The sequence below is a fragment of the Nycticebus coucang genome, chromosome X, assembly GCF_027406575.1.
Source record: "Nycticebus coucang isolate mNycCou1 chromosome X, mNycCou1.pri, whole genome shotgun sequence".
Classification (NCBI taxonomy): Eukaryota; Metazoa; Chordata; class Mammalia; order Primates; family Lorisidae; genus Nycticebus; species Nycticebus coucang.
The window spans coordinates 7324369-7331060 of NC_069804.1; positions in this window are offsets into that span (position 1 = coordinate 7324369).

Genomic DNA, 6692 nt, shown 5'->3' on the forward strand with positions numbered 1-6692 from the left:
CCCAGCTAATTTTTCTATTTTTAGTAAAGACAGGTTCTCACTCTTGCTCAGGATGGTGTCAAACTCCTGAGCTCAGGCAATCGACCCACCTCGGCCTCCCAGAGTGCTAGGATTACAGGTGTGAGCCGCCACTCCGGGCCCCAAAAGAAACTCTTTTATAGGTGTGAGTACAAAATAATAAGACTTATATGACATGTTGTACATAAATGCTTCCTCATTCTCCAAGTCACCATCTCAGATGCTCTCCATATATAACATCAATGAAATCATTGCTGAAAATATTTCTGAAAGTACTTCCAATAGCTAATGCACATCCCCAAGGGAGAGCGGATTTCCATAATATGAGGGGTGTGTGTGTGTGGGGGTTGGTTTGTTTTGAACACCTAAATCTGTTACAGATCTATTTGGGGGCCAGTACCCTAAATTTGATGTGCATGTATGCATGGTTACACATTTGTGAGTGCATGTACTTGTATGGACATGGATGTGAATGTGCATGGGTGAGCATGGGTGTGTGTCCATACATGTATGTCACCTTTACATCAGCACAGGAAGAAACATGTGTGTGGGGGTCAACACTAAAATGATATAGCATCCCTGGATGTTGGGATTTCACATACATTTTGTGATATTTCTTCGGCTTATTATTTGTACTTTCTAATTTTTCTATAACCATTTCTTGCTTGTGTAAGAAGAAAATAAAGAGGAAAAAAGCAAAAGGGAAAAGAAACAAGGAAGAAGCCCTTCTCACATCTTCTACGAATTCTGGTAAATGCAGTACCGTGTTAATTTCCTCCTGCTCCTGGACAAATTGCAGCAAACTTAGACTCACAAACATTTAAAATGTATTATCTTGCAGTTCTGGTGGTTAAAAATCCAAAATGGGTCTCACTGAGCTAAATCTCCCAGGTGTCGGCAGAGCCAGCCTCTTTTCAAGTCTCCAGAGGAAAATCAGTTCCAAGCCTTTTTTTAATTAAACATAGCTGTGTACATTAATGCAGTCATGGGGTACAATGTGCTGGTTTTATATACAATTTGAAATATTTTCATCAAACTGCTTAACATAGCCTTCATGGCATTTTCTTAGTTATTGTGTCAAGACATTTATATTCTACATTTAGTAAATTTCACATGTACCCTTGTAAGATGCACCGTAGGTGTGGTCCCACCAATTACCCTTCCTCCACCCATCCTCTCCCCTCCGCTCCTCCCCTCTCCCCTTTCCCCGTATTTTTGGGCTATAATTGGGAAAGCTATAAATGGGTTTCATAGTAGGACTGAGTACATTGGACACTTTTTCTTCCATTCTTGAGATAGTTTGCTAAGAAGAATATGTTCCAGCTCCATCCATGTAAACATGAAAGAGGTAAAGTTCCGTGCCTTTTGAGGCTCCTAGAGGTATTTTCCCAAAACTTCTCTCTTTAAAGCCAGAAACATCATTCGAATTCCTCCCCAGGCTGCCAGGTCCCTGGTTCTCCCTTCTTCCCTTAAGGACCCTGGTGGTTACATTGGGCCCATCAAGCAATCAAGGATCATTTCCTCATTTTAAGATAGGCTGATTAGCAGCATTGTTCCTCTGGGCCAGATAACCGAACATGTTCACAGGTTCTAGGAATTAGGATGTGGACACCTTTGGAAGACCATTATTCTACCTACCACAGAAAAGAATCCGGAGAAAGTTGTGGTCCCATCGCAATCAGAGCTGCTTCTCCACTCCCTAAAATTAATTGCTCACAGTTTATAGGAATCTCAGAAAAGATATGAACTTGTAAACATAGACTTTCAATAACTTTAAAGACATGCTCTAACACAAGTGAAATTAGCAGCGCGTTGCAGTGGGTAGCTCTCTGACACACCCGTACTAAAACAATGGTACAAATGCCTGCTGTTTGCTGCATACACAGAGTTGTCTCAAATGCAGCAGTTATAATTCAGGCTGACTTTACAACTTTTTATGGGAAACTAAATCTTCACAAATGACATTATTTTCCAAAATACCCTTTGTTAACTTACAAAACGAAACAATGTGTAGTGCCCCCTGGATTACATAAAACTCACAATCCTGGAAAAATCAAGTGCATGTGAAAATTGTAGGAAAAAACTGTTTTGCATATGAAATTGTATAATTCCAGCTTCAGATGCTCCCAAACATACCCAAACGACACCCGACTTACCTTGCTGCCTTTTCAGTGTGTTTACAGCATTCCTCAGTCCGCGTCGATGCAATACAATCCTCCAATCATCAAGATAGTAAAAAAAAATGTTGTAACTGTCTAAATGTTTCTGGAGAGGGGGGTAACCACTAAGTTCATTACCTTATAACGCAATAAATACCTGTGTTTCTGTATAAAAACACTTTTTGGTTCTAACAAATGTTTTAACAACCCGAGTCCTGTAGAAAGATTAAATAACAGGAGGGAAGTGGCTGTTATTTCCAAAGCATTAACCACGCTGGGCTCTGATAAACACGCTCGGTCGGTCACGATCAATTAGAAAGCCATCCAACATGAATGAGTCTCTGACATTGAGAAATACCACTGACGTCCAACTGTGAAACAGATAGCAGGGACTGGGCTCTGCGGACAGGCCACGGCCTATGAGCTACTTTCTCCTTCAGATACCACACACACCTGCTTGCAAAAGAAGGTGCTCGTTCAATGGGAGTAAAAATATATTTCTTTCTCCCCATGCAGCAGCAATTTCGTAACTTTGGGACAATCCCGTGTAGCTGAAAGACAAAAGAGTAGTCCAAGACAGTCTCAGGTTCCCACATGTACGCTCTGTGTACACAGGGCACGGGTGTCTACACATGTGACAGGTACATTGAAGTTTCCTTTTTAGCATCACATCAAGTTTAGTTTGGTTTGACCCATACTTAGGCAAAGCACCTCTCACATAAACAGCCTACTTGCTACAACAACAAGAAACCAGTGCTCGGAAAGGGAAGATGCCAAAATGAATGTTCCAGAGTTAGGCAGTAAAGAGTTAGTGAATCCCAAACCACGTGGGCGTGTCTAAGGCTCTACCAGAGGAGGAAACAAACTCTACACACTTGAACAAAGAAGGAAGGAGCATTCGGTACAAAATGTCCAGTGACATTTAAAATTCACCAGAAGTACTGTGTGGATTTGAAGAGATGGAAGCAGCCGTATGTGCTGTTATAAGATATCTTTCACCAGTATTAGACCAACATTAACAATAGATGTAGTTATCCTAAGCACTGCATGCAATACGGAAGTACAGAAATTGGCTCGGCGCCCGTAGCACAGTGGTTATGGCTTCAGCCACATACACCAAGGCTAAAGAGTTCGAACCCAGCCTGAGCCAGCTAAACAACAGTGACAACTGCAACAAAAAATAGCTGGGCGTTGTGGCAGGTGCCTGTCATCCCAGCTACCTGGGAGGCTGAGGCAAGAGAATTGCTTAAGCCCAAGAGTTTGATTGCTGTGAGCTGTGATGTCATAGCACTTTAACGAAGGTGGCATAGTGAGAGTCTGTTTCAAAAAAAAAAAAAAGAGAAATACAAAAATTGTTATATCACGGTTTTGGAAATTGTGCCAAATTTTATATGATGGTAAAGCTTCTTTGCAGAGGAGTCGTAAGGTATCTCTCCTATAAGCATGGAATACATTTCAATGTAAATATTTTCCTCTTTCAGTCTGTCAAAATACGGATATTTATGTGCTGGTACGGATGTCCTTAGGACAGACATTTTCAACTATAAGGTACAGAATCACTACAAAGTATCTCCCATAATTGAACAGGACAAGTCAAATTGGAGGTAATTTGTAGTCGATTTAAACAATCTAAATCAAACATCCTTATTTCTTATTTAAATGACAAAAACTTGGGTTTAGTTTGCCATCTTGAAAACAGAGGTTTTTCTTTTTGTTTTTGTTTTTTTTGCAGTTTTTGGCCAGGGCTGGGTTTGAACCCGCCAACTCTGGTATATGGGGTCAGCACCCTACTTCTTGAGCCACAGGCTCCACCCCAGAGGTCTTTTTTGTTTATCTGAAAAGGTGTGTATTATCCTTGCTCATGATTTGATGTTACCTTTGAAGACAGATTAAATGTTCTATGTCCTTCTCAGTTCAGACAAGACTACTGGACAACTAATTAGCCACGTTGGCTAAATTAACATTTATAGAAGACATACGTGCAAAACACAACTGAATAATGGACATTTTCATGGAATATTCTCTAGGATAAACCATTAAAACAAGTCATGAGCAATTGTAGTCACATAGATTATATTCTCAGTGGGCAGCGCCTGTGGCTCAGTGAGTAGGGCACCAGCCCCATATACCGAGAGAAGCGGGTTCAAACCTGGCCTGGCCAAACTGCAAAAACAAAAAAAAGCCAGGCATTGTGGCAGGCGCCTGTAGTCCCAGCTACTCAGGAGGCTGAGGCAAGAGAATCACCTGAGCCCAGGAATTGGAGGTTGCTGTGAGTTGTGACGCCACAGCACTCTACTGAGGGCGATAAAGTGAGACTCTGTCTCTACAAAAAAGAAAAAAAAAAGATTATGTTCTCAGAACAGAAAGGAATCAAAGTAGAAATCAATTACAAAATAAGATTAAGATAACAATTCCAATTATTTTTAAATTAAGCAACACACTTCTAAAAAAACCAAAATCCCCAGGAGGAAATGATGGCTGAAGTTAGAAAATCTTTCTAAGTGAACAATGAAAACAAAATATTCGGTTTTGTGGGGTGGCGGTAAAATAGGTGGAGGAAGCATACATTCAGTGCCCTGAATGATGTGCCTGGTGATTTTTCTACCTGCTGGTCTTTTAGGGAAGTCCTAGTGTCTCTTGAATCCAATTAACAGAAACACACACCCTTTTTTCTCCCTTATGTATAATATGACACCCTTCACTACAGACTCGTAATGCACAGCTTGAGGCTGAGGAATCGTCTATCCGTATTCTGCAATTGTTCATATATTTCTACATCTTTAGCATCATTGTATTATCCTCAGATCTACCGAAAGCTGTCTTTTGTTTTGCTTTCTTGTTCTGCTTGATTGATTGTTTAAGGAACAAAAACTGACATGTCGTCTGATTAAAATGCCAAACATTCCCGTATCCCATCTCTTTCAGATGTGCTCAGAAAATATCCCTCGTTTTCACAAAAGTTATTCATTCTGCAACATTGTGTATAACCCACTCCACAGCACGGAAAATAAGACTCTTAGGAGGACCAAAATGAAGGTCATTGTTGACTTTCCATCCCACCAGAGCCTCAAATAATGGGTGGAATGTATGTAATCTTTCTCCCCATGACTTATACAGAGGACAATGCAAGCTTTGGCTGGCCCACACCATTCCTTACATTTTTGGTGATAAGATTGCCCACCAATGTTTGAGGTGGGTGGACATTAATGTTCACCTGGACAGCATAAAATAAAACTCACTATCTCATGTCCGAGCGGACTCTCATCTAACCTGAGCAGACTTTATGCAGGAAAATCAACGGGCAACAATAAATTCCAGACCATTGGTGCGTGAAGAGAGCCAGCAGATCAGCTGGTGCTGTGAGCTTTACCCCACCCCTAGGCAGGAGACCTTGCAGGAGATGGGAGCACAGGAAGACAAACAGCACCAAGACCCACTGCCTGGTCACCAAGCTCCACACAACCTTCTCTGGTTTCTACAGAGTTTTGAGTAAGATGGGACCTGAAAGCAAAATGCCATTCTCCACCCTGCTGGACATAGAGGGGCCGAGAGCCCATTGAAGGCCCTCACTCAGATCACTAGAGGCCAATCCAAGGGCACGGAGCTTTTCCAGCATGGCAGACTGTTTTTGCTAACCACAGAGAGTTGATGGAGTACTTTGAGGTTTTCTTCTACAGAAACTATTTCCCCAGCACCACCTCTTTCTCAGCAAGGCACGGAAATTGGGGGGTGGTGAGGAAGTCGACACAGCCTTAAGAAAACAACTGTGAAAATGCAGATATATTCCCGGCGGCGGTGGGTCATCCATGCAGTGGTGTGGGAAGGTGGCTCTGGTGCCCGTGAGGAAGGGGCACAGGGTGGTGAGGGGAAGCCACGCTGCACCATCGCCGGGCCGGCCAGGGGAATTCTGCTCCAAGATGCTGAGCACACAGGTGCAGCGCTGAGACCTGGGAAGCAGACAGTTCTGTACGCCGCTTCCCATACGCCCTCTCACCTAACACCACAATGAGGAGGGGGAAGAGGAAGGTGGGAGGGCGCACACTTCAGATCACCCACCTCCCCATGCTCCCCGCACTTCCCAGCCAGAGGTGAGTCTATGGCTGAGTGTGGGTGGGAATGGCCGTGTGACGGCACAGGTGTGCTCATGCACGCATTTAAAATCTCCGATGTATAAATATGTGTACACATCCTGGGCCGCCGTGTTCTCTGATATCCAGATAAATAAATGTGCACCTCATTTCGGTGGAAACTTCAGTTTCCCATCAAATATTCCTATAGATTCTGAGGCCAGACTGAGACTCTCTGGGCCATCACCTGCCACCCCTCACTCTGAGTCCCTGCTCTGTGCTTGTTTTACTGTGTGTGGGACCCTGTTATCATCACTGGGCTCAAATCCCACCATCTTCCAGGGACACTGCCCCTCTCCCCATTCCCAAAGCACCTCTAACCCAACCCTGTCACATCTAACAGAGCTTGCTAAAGATTTACAGATTTTTTTTTTTTTTTTTTTTTTGT